Raw genomic sequence first — 20,638 nt, 5'->3', positions numbered from 1 at the left:
TATCATCACTATCATCATTGTCATTATGAAGGCCTGAATCACTGTCATTATTGTCATGTTTTTCCTGTGGAAGGCTCATTTGATTCCTGAGATAAAGCCTTCCAAGACCTTGACTTGACCTAAGGATAAGAGTTTGAGGAAACTTTACTGTTATTACCAACCTCGTTCAACAGCATTTACTAAGTTCCCGGGCATTCTGGATTGAGCTAAGCAGACAACAAGCAGAGAGCTTCCACCCTCGAGAAAATTAGGGTTTGACCCTGAAGCTGTGCAGGAGTTAAACTCTTTGGGATGGAGTTAAGCAAAAGATAATTCAAATGTGGTGGAGAGGGCTGAACCTCAGAACCACAGAGCTCTGGTTTCCACTTTCAGTCAAGAGAACTAGAACAATCCAGCATGAGAACTATGCTGGTCCAACACTTGGCACAGAAGAAATGGCTGCTCAGAAATAAAGAGTAACATAGGCAAGTTATAATATTCATATTCCTGATATATTGAGATATGAAAAAATAAAAACAAAACAAACAGTGTTATAAAAATGTGATATGGTGTAAACATTTGCATGTAACAAATTAACCCACACAAAACTTCATCAGAAGTCTATATTTGAAGCCACTGTGAATGAGACCTGGGCCACATGGCCTTCTTCCTTAGACCACTCCCTTGACACTCATGCTATTGCTGTGGTTTTCAACATATTGAGCTTGCAGGTAATCTGGGACATACAGAGGAACACAGCACAGAACAGCTGGTGACAAGGGACTGGGTCAGATCCCTGTCATACCTCACCCCATGTCCTCTCAGCCCACCTCCCAGCCTGTTACCTCAGCTGCAGTGTGTTCTTCTCTATTCCTCTGTATAGGGTGGTTCTGATGCAGGTGCCACACTAGAATTTGAGCACACTAATATCCCATGAGGAAATGCTTGACTTCTTTCCTCTGTCCTTCAAGGGACAATTGTGATCAGATCCTACACAGGGGCGCAAGTAGGATGGAGCCTCAACTGCACCAGAGTGCTGACTAGCTCAATAATACACCCTTGGAAAAGTTTTCCTCATCACTTGTCCCACTCTTTGTCACTTGTCCCAAGCCCTTCACCCTAGTTCCTTGATATCACTGTCCAATTTAATGGTCTGCATCCTAGCCCTTCTTGCAGGCCCTGTTTTTGGGTGAAACTTAGGGAAGACAAGGACTATAATGTTATAAATTTGGACTTCAACTGCAGAGAAGAGAAGGCTCAAGTCATTGGAATAGGTGAGATGTCAGAGAAAAAATAAAGCAGAAGAGAGAGGCTCTGTGCAGACTTTTGGGAGAAATCCACATTTATAGGGCAGGAGAGTAAGGGACTGCGCTGGTCCTGACAGAGTCTCTCTGACTCAATGAATAGACTTTCCAAGAGCACTGCTGGGGCCTTTAGATGCCTGATGGATGAGTGCGGCTTCTCTGCCTGGGAGGCTGGAGGGACAGCCCAGGCGTCTGGCTCTTCCAAAGATTCTTATTTCATCCAAATAACTGGTCTAGAAAACAGGATCTGGTCACTAACCTGCTTCCTTTTGTTTCTTAAACAAACACAAAGCACATTTCTGCTACTGTTCACTATCCATAATATGAGAGAAAATCCAAAGAAGTCAAGATAACTTAGCAGAAGTCCTTGAATCCCGGTGCACCGAAGACCTGGTTCCTGTCTTTCCACTGGGGACTGCCATCCTGCTCTCCCATCACCTTCATTCCCAAGCCCCTCCCCTCCCCAGATCCCCTCCCCAGGTCTCCAGATGTGGTACAAAGGACCCCCATGGAGGGGGGATGTGGTGTCACTGAGACGGGAAAGAGCACTGCAGGAATAAAGGGATATCAGTGTCTGATCATGCAGAGAGGCGGTGGGAGGGGAAGTTTGAGGAAATGCCATTGATCTGGCATTTCAGTCTCTGGCGACCTTTGAGAAAGCAATTTCTGTCATGTGGTGAGTGCAGGATCCAGATGGTGTGAGGTTCAACCAAGTGGCTGAGAGGGCCAGAGGGAGACCAGCGTCAGATAAATGGGCAGTGAGTGAGCAGGAGCAGCAAGTGGGTGTAAGAGCGAGAAGCAGAGGTTTTGTACAAAAGAGAGAATTGGGGAGCATGTGATGACACAAGCAAGAGGAGAGAGATGCTGAGTCCTCACTCAGCATCTCTCTCCTGCAGCCCTCAGCAGAGGAGACCTCTCTTCTTCTCGACTGTCCACAACACGCACATCCATCACCAACAGTGTGCACGGTATAAACTGGGTGGTATGCAAATATTTGAAAATGAAAATAAAAGGAGAGAAATAAAATGAAGTAAGGAATAGAGATTTGAGATAAAAGGAAAGGAAATGGGGCTTTTCACTGAATAATCTCAACTTTCTCAGTAAAGTAGGAGAAATTTTTCATCTGCTCAAAATGAGACAGATGGAGGAAACACTGAAGGGTTAAGTAATATAGAGAGGAAGATGTGGAAATGCCTCCAGGAGCAATATGCTAAACAGAGCTTCCCAGCCTGGGACCTGGGCAGGTCAGTGGCCAGTAGACTGAGCACCAGCCCTGAGGACAGAGGGCCAGGCCACCCCTGCAGACCCAAGCAGCCCAGAGGCTTCTCGAGGTGGCTCTAGCACATCTGGGTCATGGGTATGGGACGTGCAGCATGCACTGCTCAGTGCAGTGCTCCAAGTGTGGCCAGGAGTTGTAGGTCACAGGCACATCTGCACCAGCAGCCCCTGATCTTGGTCAACAAGAGCCCACAGGAAGATCTGTGTCCTGTCACCAAAGGACACAGCCTGAAGCCAAGATGCAACCAATTGTGGCAGGGGCAGGAGGGTCTCAGCAGAATCTACTGTCAGGGACAGCTGGAGGCAAAGGGCCCACACATCTACATCCACACACCATTTGTGCTAATGTACCTTCAGCAGTACCAAACTGACTGCTTTAATGGTACACACACAATCATAATTTCGAAATTCTTAATAAGAAAAAAAGCCAATAAGAAATCCATTCAAGTTATTACATGAAATTCCAACATTACTTTTGCTAGCGAAAGTAAAAGAACTATTTGAGCCTCTAAATATAATTTCAACTGTTGTAAATTTTTGAAAGGTTGTAAAAAAATGGCTTTAATACTTTCATTACCTGCTTGTGTGAACAAAGTTTCTAGTCAACGTGCCCATTAGGAATTTAAACAAATTATCACTAAATCTGAAGTGTAAATTGCATTCTAGTTATTTTAAGCATTAAAACTTAAAATAACTGATATAAAAAGTTATGCTCATGGAAACCAACTCAGCTTTCTCATTGAAAACCTTTTGTGGATTTCTAGAACTCTTATACAAATTTATTATTTAATATCTTTCTTAAAATTATATATTTTGTAATTTTTCATCAACCTAAGGTAACATAGAAAGAATGTAATGAATATTTTATCAAGTCCCATGTAGACACCCCCAAGTGCCCTCCTGGTTGCTCCAGCACACCACTTAAATATTGTTTTCTGTGTATACCACGATATGAAAACGAAGCAAGATCAGGGAGCAAAGTGGAAAGGAATCAAAGAGAAATGAATAGAGGATGAGATAATATGTGGTGATCCAGTTCAACCACAATTCAACAGTCTTCCCGGTAAAGCTCTGTGTCTAAGGAGCAGACCCCCCAGTTTCTGCTCCTTAGGGAACCCAGAAGGAGGCTACAGGGAATAAGGCCCCTGAGGTGCAATTCTAGGCACCACGAGTCTGGCCTGGTCAGGTAGGTGGAATGAGTAGGCAGTTTGTTTACTCTATTTGACAACCTAGAGTGCTGTTCAAATCCAATCCAGGTAAGTGTCGGCAGGGCCAACTGCATTTACCCATCTCATCTTTCTCCCTCTGGAGGTCTTTCCAGGATGTCTCAAAGACTTCCCTCCTCGAGATATCACCATGCACCACACAAACATAAAGTGTTTCCATTTTAGAAGTGCTCCCTCTCATCTCAGATTCCAATCAACCTTAAATGTCACTGAACTCTGTTCCTACTATGACCACAATGAGCATACTCAGCTTTGAAAATCACCCATTCACAGGCACCAGGTCTAGACCTGTGGAATCATGGTGGATGGAGTTGGGGGAGGGGGCGTGTATCATGCAATGGGAAATGCTCTGGACTGAGACTTGGGTTTAGTCTTTGACCACTGACCAGCGGAGGAACTTCTGGCCATCCACATTCTTTTTCTGGCATCAGATTTCTCATTTGTAAAATGAGAGGGTTTTACTAGATGATCTTTAAGTTCTCTTCCAACCCTGACATTTTTTATTTCTGAGGTGACCAAACTCAAAATATTTACTCATATGTTGGATTATATCATTGAACCAAAATCACTGGAATACAATTGACAAGAACTATATCTACACCATTCCTAGCTGTGTCCATGGTGCTGAGAACAGATGCGGGCATACAGTAGGGACTGAGTGTTGGATAGATAGGTGAATGAATGGATATGCTTCCTGGGAATATAATGAAGTCAGAAGTTCTCTTAAAGACATTATAAAGTTCATTTGTTTAAAAAAATATATTAGTAGGACATGGAGAGTTAGCCCACCAGGAACTCACAAACCAAAGTAACTTGATAGTGGCACATTTAGTATCAAAACCACACTGGAAAAAAATGCACTGAGAGTGGAGAGTTATAGACATATGCCCATCAGACTTCTCAGACAGGTCGGGGAAGCTGTTGATTCTCACTTGATTAATTTTGTAAGGTTTCTAGGAGAAAAGACTCAAAACCCTGTTAGGAGGATGAAACTCAATGCTGGGTGGTGAAAAAGAGCATAAATTTCACATTAAAGATGCCATTAGAGGTGGAATAGAAGTCCAAGCTCTGTGGCTGGGTGGAAGAGGCAATGAGGAAAGTTCATTCTTCAAACTGAACAGTCCAGTTTTTTGTATTCGAGCAGTGGCCACAACGGTCCAGCCCTTGGCTCTACTCTTAGATTCTTTTCTGAGCCCCCTAAGGATGGCAATGCCCAGAAAGCCAGAGAAAGCCTGAGAAGCTGCCCACTTCCTTCCAACCTCCCCAGAGAAAAAGCCCTTTACCCTTTAAAGTCAGCCTCAAATGCCCATTAGAAGTTCTTCTATTCTGTGTCTTATCTCCGGCAGTTGATATCTGCCCAGATTCTGAGTCACTATCTCTATTGTCACCAGTGTTGTCCAGGAAATGCAGAGACCTCAAATAATTGGCCCAGGCAAAATCCTTATGAAGGTGCTGTCCCCTGGAGTCATCCATCGCTCCACAGATACTTCTGCTTTCACAGACAGGTGAGAGGAGCTTCCCTCCAATCAGGTCTATGGTAGTAAACTTCCTTCTCCAGGTGGACTCCTGGCCAGTCACCAGACTCAATGTCCTTCATCATCAGCAGTTCACCTAGCAACCCTACCCTCTCCATCAGTGAGGAGGCATCCCAACCCCTAGGTCTGTTCTTTCTGATAGAATTGCACACACAAATCACTCAGAGGATCATTCACAGGTTATGGAACACCATTCCTGACATCTGTATTTGTTTCCTGTTGCTGCTGTAACAAATCATCACAAACTTAATGACTTAAAACAACACACATTTATTATCTTGTAATAAATGTTCCGGAGTTCAGAAGTCTAAAATGGGTTGGTGGGGCTGTGTTACCTTTTGGAGGTGCTAGGGGAGAATCTGTTTCTTTGCTTTTTCTAGTTTCTAGAGGCACCCCCAGTCCCTTGGCTGATGGCCTCCTCCTCAATCTTTAAAGCCAGCAGCACAGCATCTTCAAATCTCTCTCTGACTCTCTGACTCTGTTTCTGTCATCACGTCTCCTCTCTCTTCACCTCTCTGCCTCCCTCTTACAAGGATCCTTATGATTACATTGGGCCCATCCAGATAATGTAGGATTATCTCCTTATCTCCTTAATTTAGTCACCTGCACATACTCTTGGGACCCAGGGATTAGCATGTGGAATTTATTTGGTGAGGTGGTGGTGGGGGAAGGGGTATTATTACCTACAATGACATGGCTCTGGAGGCTCAAAACTGCCCAAAAGCTTCCTATCAAAGAGAAGCTAACACCTCGACAAAGCCTGCACAACCAGGTCCCCAGTTACCTCTTTGACATCAATATCTATTACTTTCTTTGCACATTTGATTCCAGCCACATAAGCCTACTTAAGATTCCTTGGGCATGTCGGGTCTCTGCTCATCTCAGGATCTCTGCCTGGAAAAATCTTCTCTCATGTGTGCATGCACATGGCAACTCCCTCTCCTTCAAGTTCTGCCTGAATATTACTTTCTCAGTAAGAACTTCCCTGACCACTCTTCTTAATATTGCCACCCCCTACTTCTCCCCTACCCTTGCCTTGGCATTTGATATCCCCCTGCTTTATTTCTCTTCTTTGCCCTTATCACCTTCCAAGATAGTATATATTTTCCTTTTTCATTTGCTTACAGACCATCTCCTCTTATTATTAAGCCCCACAAGGGATCTTTTATCTGTCTTGGTCTAACTGTAACCCCAGTGCCTACAACACTCTCTAAAATTGAACAGGTGCAATAAACATCTGTAGAATTCTAACATTCATGCAAAATAATTTTTTAAGCACTTACTATCGGGGACCCTGCATTACACAGCTCTGGGAGGCACCATCCACATCAGAGTCTATGTACTAGCCCACCTGGTGGGAGAGACCCTGGACACTGTGCTTGAGGCAGGAAACACAGAGGTAAAGGACAGTCTCTGCCCTCAAGGAATAGGACATTTAGTGGAGGTTGATGCAAACCCAAATATAACAACATGGTGAGGCAGGCACTCATCCACACAAGTACAAAATATTGAGATTACACATCATCTCATGTATATGGTGCCTTGACAGCTACATGTAGTAGCAGGCCTTATTCAAAAAGCCCACGGGGCAAGTGCGTGATGATTCAGAAGAGTTTTTCCAATAGCAGTATCATAAAGCAGCCCAACATTGCTGTCATCTTGTTATAGAACTGGGTCAGCACATCACAGACTGTCAGCCACATGCCACTCATCAGCTAAGAGCTGGATCCTTATGTCCCCTGTGCCAGGTCACCAGGACCTAAAGCATGAGACTGGTGGTGGCTCCCACCCCCTGCACTCATGTAACAGAGAAGACCTAACTTGATGAGAAGGGCATTTGTCACTTTTTATGAGAGTATCTCTCCTCTTGACTTCAAAACCCACATTCCCTTTCTCTTATTTCCTCCTGGAGATGTAATATACAGTTAAAATGAAAGCAATTAATTGAAGCCTTTTAGTAACACCAAAGTTTTTTCTTTTCTCTGAGTAGAATCAAGTTAAATAGTTCATGGCATGGAAAGCGGACTGCCTGTATGGACTGAGACTGCAGTGCACAGCAGCACCTCCCTGCTCCTTACCTCAAAGGTAAGGATGCTCCAGATTAAGCTGCTGTTGCCTTTGAAAGTCCAGAAGCCAAGTCCAAACCTGAAGATGCATGTGCCTCTGCAGTGCCTTGCCCCTATACAGCCAAGGAGTACTGACATTTCTGCCTGCATTAACTGTCCATTTTTACCTCTACTACGTAGACTAGTCAGGACTTCTTACTCTTTAATTCAGGAGCGTGAGGAGCAGGAGAACATGCTAGACTCTGCTCATTCTGATCCTGCCATAAATATATTGCTTTTAGAAGCACTAGTGAGAGAAAAAGAAAGGGTCAATATCAAGCTTGTGGTCAGTGCCCTATGTGGACAAGTATGTCCTCAGTCCCATAGTCTCCATGCCCACCAGTCAGAAACTAAAAGGCCTCAGGAATAAATTAGCACCAATTAAAAAGAATTCTCAGAGTACTTATAATCATGCTCCACCATGCAAGGTCAAGAAGAAATTTAAATTGGATTCACGCACTCAAGAGTATATGGACAAACTACTTGGGAAAACAAGCCCCACTCACGTGAACATATAAAGTCTGAGAGCCACATATAAAGCTCCAAGTAGGTGATTCAAAGAGTGAGTTCTCAGTTACCAAAAGACACAGAGGCCATGGTGAGCCAAAGTAATCAGAGGAGGCTTCCTGGGATAAGCGGAGATGAGGCTGGGCTTGTTGGCAAGGCACTCCAGTGGGTGCAAGGAGAGGCATGATATGTACACCAGCAGGGCACAATTGTGAAGTGTAAAGGGGACGACAAGCACACCTTTCTGCCTAGGACAGCAGACTCATCCAAACAAAACGGAGGATGGAAGTTTAGAACAAGGCAAATTGTCAGCTGGTCAGCATTCCAACCCAGACCATCCACTCCAACATCAGTATATGCCAATACCCGACCACCACACCTAACCACGCAGGAACATTCACTGTGTCCAGTCACTGCCTAAACACTTTTCAGGTCCTAAGTCATTTATTCAAATCGACGTCCTCATGTACTAGATCGCATTTTATATCTATTTACAAATGAGAACACTAAAGCCCAGAAAGGGAAAATGACTGGGCCAAGGTCATCACTGGGCCAGCAAGTGTTAGAGCTAGGATTCGAACTCAGGGAGTCAGGCTCCAGACCTCATCAGATTGTGTTTATTCCCAGTGCCTTTATTTCTTCAGAAGTGTCATCTTTTTTTACTATTAATGTACATGGCAGTGACATCAACAGGGCTTTAACAGAAAATTTCCACTTATAGCCCAACCCCCACAAATCAAAACTGTGGGTCCTGGTTCCTGTTTCCCTCTAGTCCTTATCACTGAGTTGACATGTTTGCTCCCATAATGGTTGGTTAATAGCTGCTACTGAAGCCTGTCCACTTTATCCATCCCAGCACCTCCCTAGGACCCTTGAGCCTCCCCTCTCCAGCAATGAGAAGATTAATGCCTGACAGCCCACATTTGTAACTGCTGTGATATATTGCCTCTTGCAGACAAGTGCTGATGGTATCCAGAGGAAGTGATTACTTATCCTTCTTGTGTAAAATAAACAGGAGCCAACCTCAGGATCCAGGTGGTTCCTAGGAATAAAATGGGCCTAAACAGCAGCCATGTGGGCTCAAAAAATTCCTGAGGCCTTTTACTTTCTGCCTGGTGGGCATGGAGACTATGGGACTGAGGACACACTTGTCCACATAGGGCACTGACCACAAGCTTGATATTGACCCTTCCTTTTTTTCTCACTAGTGCTTCTAAAAGCAATACATTTATGGCAGGATCAGAATGAGCAGAGTCTAGAGTCTTCCATAGTGGCAGTTCAGCACCCTACACTTCTCAGTGTCTGCTACTTCCTGCAACAGGCAGCACTCTGATGGACATTGTAAATGTGGGACCTTAAAGCTGATGACAATTTTGATGGGCTGCACTGAAAAATTCTGTAAAGATAGTTAAGATTTAACATGACTGGCTGCTTAAATGCTTTTTTTTAATGTGTCTATAAAAGTGATGTTATCAAAGCACACCCTTGGGACAATTAATCTGCCTGCAGTCTGCAGGGATCCCAGGCAAGGATTATGACCCAGGCCCCGAGACACTGAGTCAGGACCACAGACTTGGCAGCAAGGATGTGGGCGGGAAGTGAAAAAGAAGTGTCAGCAGAACATGGAGACTGGATGGGGTTTGAGATGTGACCAAGAGAATAGAAAAGCAAGATGCCAATGGGAAAGTTAGAAGATGATAGGCTTTATTTTATATATGATGAGTTGGAGGTACAGGCCAGCCTGGAATTCAAGAGAAAAGGAAGAGCTAGTGTCTGTCCTTAGCTCGAGAATAGGGTCATGCCTTGTTCACTGTGGTATTCTCAGTGCACAAGGCCTCATGCTAAGGAAAGGAGTCTTTGAAATTGCAGGAGAAGGGATAAGCTCTCTGTGGAAACATACATAGAAAAGAGAAGGGTAGTGAGGAGAGATCCTGTGGGCTCCCCACGCCCAGAAGACAGAAAGGAAAAGGGAGCCAAAGAGAGATCTGTTGGGGGAGTAACAAGGGACCAAGAATTGTTGTCTGCTGCAAGCTCCAACTGCCATGAGCTCCACGGAGTACAGAGCCAGCCCCTATGGGCACTGCTGGCAGATGGCCTACCCATCAACTTTACAGAGTCATCAGGTGGTGCCCTAAAACAGAAACAATCCTTTTAAGGCAGATAGAAATGTATTAACTCATTCTTCCTCTCTGATTCTTTACACAGGGGTGGGAAAATGGGCAGTGGGCCTATGGGCTTCCCGGAAACTAGAGCAGGGCTGGGGCCTATGCTCCCTGTGTAACTTTTATCACCTACCCTCAGGCCCTGGGCCTTGCCTCTTCTCTGGACTATGATAAGGTCTGCCTGCAGGGTATACCTGCTCTCTCTATTTCTTTCTCATCCTTTCCTTAAATTCATCCTCAAGGCAGACAAATTTACCATCACCTTTCCACATAACACTTAGAGAGGAAATCAAGAATGGCTGGTCCCTATAGCAAACCACAGAGCTCGGAGGGGTGCTTGCTGGTGGGTGTAGGAGAGCCCACCTGGATGGCCACTCATTTCTGGAACACAAGGGCATCAAGTTGGATCTTGAGGTTCATCCAGGTTTGTGAGGATGAGAGGGACAGAAAGGTGTGACTGTTGGGACCCATCCAGACAACTGTGCATCTTTCAGTTCTCAGGTCATGAATATGAGCTGTCTAAGCTGATGACCGAAGTATGGAGGCTAGAAACATATACTCTCATGAGTAGGAATTTTCCTGAAGCTTTCGACATGCCCCCTCCACCCACAATCCCCCCATAGATGGCTTCATCAGAGGCGGATCTCTGGAGTCACAGGCCATTTATAAAGGGGTTTTGGTACTCACTAATGCAGCTTTGATGCTGCAGCAAAGTGCAGCAGAAGCCTCAGGGGAAATGCAGACAGAGGTTAGATCCAGGCTTTATTATCTCTGGGTGATTCGAAAAGCCCGCTGTTACCCAAATGGCTGGCTCACAGTCAAAACTTTAAATTCCCAGAACTGCAGAGTTTGGATACTACTTACCCAAATGTGCCCTGGGAAATCTCCTGACTTGGTTGGGGTGTGACTGTAGAGACATTGCTTCCCACCCAGGCTCACAACATAGTGCTCAGCCTGTCGCAATCACCAAAGGCAGGGTTCTATATATTACACTCTCTCAGCATCACAGAGGTGGTTCAGAAGATACAAGATAGAAATGTCATTCCAGATGCCACATTGGCTTCCCCAGAATAGTGGGGTGCCATGCTCACTAACTGGGCAGCAGGGATGCAGGCACCCAGCCAGTGACCTCGGTGCTCTGGGAGGACCCTATGCACCCCTTCGGGCTGGATGACCCATCAGGGAAAGAGGATGCAAGGGTCTTCACCCAAGTTACTTAACTAGACCCTCAAACCCTGCTCTCATTTGATAGGTAAGGAAACAGAAGCTCAGAGAAGTTGAAAAAGTTGTCCAGAAAACAAGGGGCAAGCCCACTTTCTCACCCAGATCTGTATGTCCCTGAAGCCTGAGTGTAGGGGAGAGCCCAGGAATAAAAAGAACCATGACAGAGGCTAAAAAGTTCTGTCCTCCCAGGAACAGCTCTTCCCAACCAGGTCCCCACTGGGGTGGAGGAAGGGCAAATCCCTTACAATAAACTCAGCTCAGGAATTGACTTGGCACATCCAAGAAGGAATGGGGATCCACATTCCATCTGGACTTCCCAGAGTCTTCCCTGACTTAAAATGGACTTATATGATTCATTTCTCTTTCCACAATGGTGGGTTTGATAGAAGGAAGAATTGTGAGGGTTGAGAAACTCAGTTCCATTCCACCCACTCCTACCAGGCTTGCTTCCTTATTTAATGAGAAGCATCTCCATCCATCTCCCTCTTGCATTCTCCCATCGTCCAGTGACTGCTATTTCCTGCTCTTGCCTCACCCCTGTAACCCTAAGCCCCTTTTCTGAGTGGCCCTGAATCTGTCCCCAGGTGCTTTGCAATTCAGTCACCCAGCAGAGCTGTCTGACAGAACAGTATGACCCAAACCCATCACATGACGGCTTTCCCCAGACCCAGGACTGGCTGGGGCCTGGGACCACCCCAGAGGCACCTGTACCTCACTTTTGCCGAGGGCCCATGTACCAAGGATAGAGAAGAAAGCCTGGGAGACTTTCCCCTGTGGAATCTGCTCTCAGAGAGGTGGAGCTCTGCATGGCTATGATGCCTCAGCAACTTTAAAAGATAATTATCTCTGTGCCTTGCTTTTCTCTGAGAGTTGTTAGGATCAAAAGAACAGCTTTACTCAGGGGAAAAAAAAAGAAAGGGACAGAAATTGTCAGGATAAATACGACCAGTCAGACAGTGTGGCTCTGCTGAGCTGGAGTTTTGGGGTTTTGTTTTGTTTTTCCTTTCTTTGTTAAGATGCTTAGTGGAACTGTTGCAGGACACAGACAACTCCTCTCACTAAGATGCTCTACAGAAGAGGGTAGGGAAGAGCCACCAGCTTCTAAAAGTATCTGCATAAACCACCAAGTTTGATATCAGGCCCAGAGTTCAGACCCATGTCTTAACAAGCAATAAACAAGGATTCCTAGCTGGCACCCGGTTCTTTGCCCCCTGGAACTGTCCAGACTTTTTGGTGGCACTTCCAATCTTGTCTCTACAGTCCACATACAGTTGAATGTGTCATACATGTAGGCAGCCAGGCAGACTAGAAGCAGACCCAAACATCTCCTCCTGCCACCTGAGACCCCAGCATGATGGGCCTGGATGGAAGTCATATTTCCTGTGGGGGAGCTTTGTAAAAGCACCTCACCTCAGGACAGCAGCTGAACACTAATCAGAGGACCCTTCTGCAAGATGCAGACAAGAGTTGGGTTTAAATATGGCTGCCTTATTTACTGACCCCTACAAATAGGAACAGCCCCAGAAGGAAGCTCTCCTACCCAAGAAGGAGAGGGATATGGATCAAGTACCTACATTTTTCTGACAGACTTCTTTCTGGGATGGCAGTATCAACTAATAATGTTAATAATAAAAGTGTCAATATATATACAGTCACACACTGAAAAATGATGTTCCAGCCAATGACAAACCGCATATTCTACAGTTGTCCTGTAAGGTAATGGAAAGAGCTGAGTTTCCTGTAAGAAATGGAAGGGTTCCCTCTCACTCACAAAATCTCAATTTTGAGTGCACAGAGTACATCTCAATCAGTCAGCCACTGAACTGTTTCAGCACATAGGAACCTGTCCCCTCAGAGCTACATCAGAGGGTGCTATAGCCCTCCCAGATCTAGCTTGGTGGTCTTCAAGATACATTGCTGTAAACTCTTTGTTGAGGACCTAAGATTCTGCACAAGGACACAGGTCCACCAGGGCTACCTTGACAAATATTAAGTGCCACTTTAGTAAAAGCTTTCTGTGGTAGTGTGGAGCCAACCTGTCCCCGTACTTCAGAAATATTTTCAGGTTGTAATGATATAAAGCATACGTAAGTTTTATTTCATCCATCAATTCAATGCCAGGGAGAGTCTTTTGTGCCAGATAGGGTCAATGAAACCAAAAACAAATTTCTGAAGTCAAAATATTGATTCCTCAGTTCTACAATTTCTCTATGTTAAACACCCTCTCTTTTTTTTTTTTCATGAATACAACAAAGTTCCTTAATCTGACCACTGCAACATGCAATAGTCAAAACCACATTGCCATGACAATGCTCTATGTTCTTTTATCTCTCCCTCTTAATTTCTTATTCTCAAGCCACCTTTCATTTCCTCCTGACAATCACTGCTATGGTGATCTACTCCTTACTCAGTTTCTCCTCAATATGTCTAATCAATCCAGCCCACATCCTTGTTCCTGGAGCAGCATTGACAGCTTTGATATTCTATTTCTGACTCTGTCAGAAGGAAGTATGGGTAAGGCTTCCGGGAAGTGTTTATAAAGTCTATAGTAGTGTACAGTGATGTCCTCAGCCTTTACATTCACTCACCACTCACCTACTGACTCGTCCAGAGCATCTTCCAGTCCTACAAACTCTATCTATGGTAAGTGCCTATATAAGTGTACCATTTTTTATCTTTCATATATTTACTGTACCTTTTCTTTGTTTAAATATATTTAGATACCCAAATACTGTTGTGTTACAACTGCCTACAGCATTCAGTATAGTAATGTGCTGTACAGTTCTGTAGCCTAGGAGCAATAGGCTATACCCTATAGCCTCAGTATGTAGTTGACTATACCACCTAAGTATGTGTAAGTGCACTGTGATGTTCGCACAATGACAGAATTGTACCCTGTCGTTAAGTGATGCATGATAGTAGTGCAATAAATAAAGCATTTCATATTAATTAAGCACTTGTTATGTGCATAGTACATTCCATGCAATATGAAAAAAAAAGCATAACACAGCCAACCTATAACTTATAACATACCATAACAGTCCTCAAAACAGGCCCCATACATTCATTTATTGATTTAGCATTTAATTGCATTGCCCATCATGCCCTAGCACTGAGCTAGGCATCTCGGGAAATGCTAGGATAAGTAAGATATAGTTTCTGGCCATATAGAAATATATCGTGGTGGATAAAAATGAGTCATGATTCACAAAAAGCCAGAGTGGAAGCTAAGGGCGGGGTGACTTTGAGTTAGGCCTGGGAGTGTTCGATAGGAGTTCAACAGATGGGAAAGAGAAAGAATGGATCGTCTTCTAAGTAAAGAGAACAATATTACACATTGGGGAGGAGAGTCACAAACAAAGTAACAAATAACTGGCAATAAAGGGCAGAATATGATAAGTGTCAAATGAAAGTTTCTGGCAGTAAATGCTAGAAAAGTTAGATTAAAATGACTGTTTAAATTGGGGTAATCAAGAAAAATTGTACAGAGAAGTGAGGTTTTTAACAGGATTTTACAAAATGACTGGGCTTTCCTTGAGCAGCTGGAGAGAAAGAAGTACATTACGGATAGAGGACAAGGTCAAGTAGGGCTACATTTCAGGACATCAGAAACCCATGGCCACTGAATTGGGAGTTTGTTTTTAAAAATAGTCAATGGTGAAAAGTCCTCCCAGGGGAGTGGCTTGAGGAAAGGTATGTTTTCCCCTTTTGGGGGGGGTCTTCTGGAAGCAGAGATTGCCAGACCTGTAGAGGTGTAACTTCTGGGGCAAGCTCAGAGGGGCAAACAAGCAGCACCTGCTCGGGCAGGAAGTGCTCCTTGCTCTTTAGCTGCTTAGGAAGGCACCCTCCTCCATGCAGTCCCTCAACTTCACTCACACCACATGAGAAATGGTCGTCTTTATTCAGAGAGAAGCGTTTCTGTCAAAAACAAAATGGGAACATCAAGATCTCTCGAGCACCGCTTATTTTGAAAATATAATTTTCCACTTTCTCTCTGTGGGTGATGAGGGCTCCTTTCTTTTCTTACTGCTCTGGGCATTTTCCTAACAAGATATGCCATTCGTTTCTCTTGAAGCCTTTGGAGCCCAGATGGCCACCTCCTGTGCTTTGTGCTACCACAGGTCCAGTGGCCGAGCCTGAGGACTTGCCAACGATTACTGGGAGAGAGACCTAGGAGGAGAAAGCAGTGTTCACACAATCAGCAGCCTGACTTCCACGGAATGGACTAAAGCAGGAAATAAAGGTCACATATGACCCCACCAGCCATGGCTAACATTTTGGTGAATTCCCTCCTGGTATGTTTTTACAGATTAGTATACCACTGATGTCATGTTACATGTACGATTGTATATCCTGCTTTTTCTTAGGCATGTCCCAATGTCTGTAACACTATTCTCTTCCACTCTCTTGATCTGGCAAACTCTCTCCTACTCTTTCTTGGTGTCCCACCTTAGATGTTTCAGGAAGATCTCTCTGACCACTCACATCTCAAGTACTGGCCTCTCTTAGGGGCTACCTTAGACTTATACTTCTTGTACCAGAGTCCTTATCAACAGTGTTATAATTTCCTGGTAATATGAGGGTCATGAGGGCAAGAAATGTATCTATTTTGACAATTGTATCTTGTATCCTCTATGCCCAGCATAGTTCCTGGTGCATATTAGGTATTCAATAAATATTTGTTGGATAAATGAATGGAAATCATTACTTATAGACATCATGTTTAATATTTTATTTTATTGTAAGGATATACTCTATAAGGGTATAATTATACTATATAGGGTACATAAGGTACATAAACTATAATTATACCATATAAGGGACACAACATTTTATTGTAAGGATATACTATAATTGTTGAACAATTCCTCTGTTTCTTCTTTTTTTTCAGTTTTATTTAGATATAATTGACATAACATTGTATTTGTTTTAGATGTACAACATAGTGATTTGATATAAGTATATATTCTGAAAAGATTACAATAAATTTAGTCAACAATCACAATTTCTTTTTCTTGTGATGATGAACATTCTTAATTATTAACTGGTTTGTTTCTTGTCGCCCCCACCAAATTGTAAATTTCACAAAGTACTTAAAATATATACTTTCTATTCATCAATGTGTCCCCAACATCTACTACAGTATCTAGAACATAATAGATCTTGATATTTGTTGACGTAACTGATTTAAAGAATGAATTAACATTTGGGTTGAGATTCTAATAAACAACACTATCATGAATGAACATCCTTGTGCATGAAACTCAAATACAAAAGAGAATTATTTAATCAAATTGTTTGAACATATATGAAGGCTTCTAATACTTATACTTATACTGTTTTAGGTAAGGTTAGTACCATTTCTCTTCCTATCAGCAATCAGCATAAGAGAAGGCTACTAGTATGTTCTCATCTCATTGAAGCACATCAAAAGTATATCTTTTAAATCTTTGCTAACTTGAAAGGTGAAATAAGTATCTTATTCTTGTTAATTTATATTTATTTGATTTTTAGGAAGAATTAACATTTTTATATGTTTCTTAGTCATTGGTATTTCATCCAGCCCATTTATAATCTTCATCTATTTTCCAATCAGCGTTTTAATATTTTTTTACAACTATAGACATGAGCTCTTCAGATAATTTATTCTTTGTTTTTGATAGTCATAAGTTTTCCCACTACATTTAACTTTTCATTGTAGAACATTTTTAATGTACAGAATTTTTTTAATACAATCAAACCCATGTTATTTATCCCATCACTTTCATGCCCTTTTTCATTTAGAGGTAAGCACGCACTTAAATTTTCTTCTAATTTCAATATGGTTTCATGTTCCCATTAACATATATCCCTTTTTACTATATTATATAAGATGAGGCTCTAAACTGCTTATTTTTCCCAAATAACAAGCCATTTTTCCCCAACAGTATTTATTCTATTACCCGCCCCTTCCCATAGTGAGATGCCATAACTCTTATGTTATATTTAGAGCCCTTATTTGACTTATTCTGTGCTATAAATCATTTTTGTCTTCCTTAACTGTTATATTTTCTTGGTTAGTAATGATTTATGATATGTTCTAATGTATAGTAAAACAAATCCTCCCTCATTCAATGTCTCTGTCATCATTTTCAGCTATATTCATCTGTATATTTTTTAGATGAACTTAAAAATTATTTTGTCAAGTCTTCCCCTCCCCCTGAAAAAAAAATCAGAGTTTAAGGAAAAATTGAACCTATGAGTTAATGTGGGATTATCTTTACAATATCCAGTTTTCTCATTTTGTGTGTGTGTTTTTTTAGGCTCTTCCTGCATGTAGGGTGTTTGTTTGGTAGGGTCTGAGGTCAGGCAGGGGGTGTGCCACTCCTCTCGTGAGCACTGGGCTTTCCTGTCAGGATTCTTTCTCCTAGAAGAAGAGGATGCAGGGCAGAGCTCTGCCTCTGCTGATTTTGAGAGGCTCAGCCTTCCCAGTGAGATCTACACAGCAATTATTCAGCCAGCAATTGAACATTTTGATCTGAAATAATTTGGTAAATTGAGCCAAAATGAAGATGAGAAATAAGATGTAAAAAGTAGCAACATCATGGCATAATTTTTTAAAGGGAGGAGGAGGGAAGCACCCATAAATGTGAATCCAATCTCAGCTCTGCTGCTTACCAGCTGCATGGCCAGAGATATCCATCACTCCTCTCTAAGCCTCCGGTTTTGTATCTGTGAAGTGAATAAGTTGGATGAGATAGTCCTGAAATTCCTTTTGTTCTCTGAGATTCTACTAGCCAATTTTCAAACTGTTATGATTCATTTGCTTACCAACTAGTACAATTTGAAATATCTCATTCACTGGCCCCTAATTCTAATTATAGGAAACACAATTTAACTTCAGCATCACTCTCTATGATCTTTAGGATTATACCTAAGACACCTCCAGGGCACTGGGTCAGACACAGGAGTCTGAGGACCCTCCCATTGGCCATTGTATTTGGGATCAAGGCTGGATAACAACGGTCTGGCCAGCCTCCTTTCTTCTATGATCAGTGGAATGGGTCCAGATGGGGGCCACAGCCAAAGCCACAGGTCTCAGGAGATTCTTGGAGAAACAGACAGAAAGAGAGCTTATCACTAAAGGATAGCAGTAGGCTGAAGATACTGAGTGCCATGGATAATGCGGCAGGCTCTTAGCCTCTGGGGTAAGCCTCCCTACCCCTCTAAAGTCTACAGTCAGACCCTCAGTGACTTCAGTGACTTCTAGGACAAGGGTCCACTCCCCAGGTCCTTGCTGCTGCAGAAGTGAGTTCTAATTCTAAGACATCCACCAACCCAAACAGACAAGGCTTTGCAGAAGGTCCATCCAGTGTGGCTCTGGCTTAATTAAATGCATGCATGCATGCATGCATACATACATACATACATACATACATACATACATACATACAATAGTGAACTCCCCTGCAAGACTCAACTGTACAGCCCTAAAGGAGCTACACAGTGTCTGAACCCATAGAGATACAATTAATAAGGAACTCTGCCCTGTCCCAGGGCCAGAAGTAAATGGGGACATCACAGTGAAAGTGCAGTTAGATCTGAAGCCAAATACCAGCCCACCACTCAGCAGCTATGCAACAAGGAACACATTGTTTAACTTCTCTGAGCCTTAGTCTCTTCACTTATAGTGTGGGTAATATTAATTGAGTTTGCATGAAAGGCCATCAATAATTGTTATTTTCTTCCTTTATTTTCCCCAACCCAGAAGTAGAGATAAATTAGAAAAAGATATGAAAAAAATTTTTTCAAACCCCATCTCTCCCCCTATTAACAACATAAATTTGATTCTCTCTTAAATCTTCCCTTCCTCACCAGTGAAATGGAAATGACAATGCTCACAGCAGATAGGGGATCAGTAGACAGACGTGAATGTTCTTTATCCACTGAAAAGCACCATGAAAAAGTAAGCTAAGACTCCAGTGTTTAAAGAATGGGAAAGAAGGGCACCTCTCTAATAATCCCATAGAGGCTGCAGTTGCTGTGTGTGGCAGCCATGTGGGGTGGCTTCATGGTAATTAGTGCCCAATTCCCATCATTAGAGCAAATCCAGCAGGCAGCCTGGGCCTCGGAGAGGAGCCTTCTGCCCACTAAAGCTAATGATGATGTTCTGTGTTAACCTTCCCCGGGGGTGTTCTTCATCACTGGGCAGCCGGAAGATGAGCTATTTTCTGGCTTGACTTTACCTCTCACAGCTGGACAGCTGCCTCTGGGCTGGAACCACAGGATTCTCCTACAGTGGTTTTCCTTCACTGCAATCTTATTTTCCAAGAAAATAGGATCAGAGGATTCAGATACACTCCCTGACTCTCAGAAAAATTAAATGTAGACAACATTCCCCTCGGGCCCCTGGGCACCTGTTGTTCTCAAACCTAGGATGCCTCCTTCCAGTGCCTCTTCGTAGAGCTCCTCATCCTCCTTCAATACTCAGCTCGAGGTGCCCAGAACTCTCACCCCAAAAAGTAAACCATATCCTATTGTTTGCATGTCCTCTCCACACAGGAATATAAGCTCTTCCAGGGCAGACTGCATCTTATTCATGCTTGAATTGTAGCAGGCACTCAGTGAAAAACAAATTTAAACAGACTTGAACTCCTCCAAAGATCCAGATGCTGAAGCCTGTCGGAGGCTGACTTCAGAGTGAGGAAAGAGATGGGGAAATGATGCTTGGGGGCACTGAGAAGAAGAGGGCAAAAGAACAGACAGAAAAGTAATTGTTTCAGCAGTGAGACACCCCCCGACCCTGGAATGCCATCCCATGGTGCGGTCAGAGGCCCGACTTTTGCCTAAATTTTGACTTCTACCTATAGCAGTCATATTTTCTAAACCAAAATCTGGGAAATGATGATAAAAATTACATGCAATATGGAGGCCCATTTCAGGAATCCATTTTATTAAAATGAATACAAGTATGAGAAATCGACAGCACCTATAACTATACCAGGAAAAGACTTCTTGGGGGAAGGGGTCAATTAGCTTCCTTGTGCTTTGGGTTGGGTCGTAAAGAGCCAATCTTAACCAAAGCTGATAAAAGTTTTTTGCAGGTTAATGTACTGGCAGCTAGTTCTGGGTCCTGAACAATCCTGCTGCAGGGGCTATGAAGATCTATAGACTCACCTGTCTAATGACCCAGGGGCTCTGCAGAGAGAAAAAATTTCCTCAGATACCATTTCAGTTGGCCAGACTTAGTAATTTGACCCACGAACAGACAGAGAGAACTGAAAGCCAGGAGACTTGGACTCTATTCAGAACTCTTAGACACTGTGCTATCTTGGGCAA

Source organism: Pteropus medius, unplaced genomic scaffold (assembly GCF_902729225.1).
Source record: "Pteropus medius unplaced genomic scaffold, Ma_sr-lr_union100, whole genome shotgun sequence".
NCBI lineage: Eukaryota > Metazoa > Chordata > Mammalia > Chiroptera > Pteropodidae > Pteropus > Pteropus medius.
The sequence above is the reverse complement of the archived record's forward strand: the minus strand, read 5'-3'. Positions refer to the sequence as shown.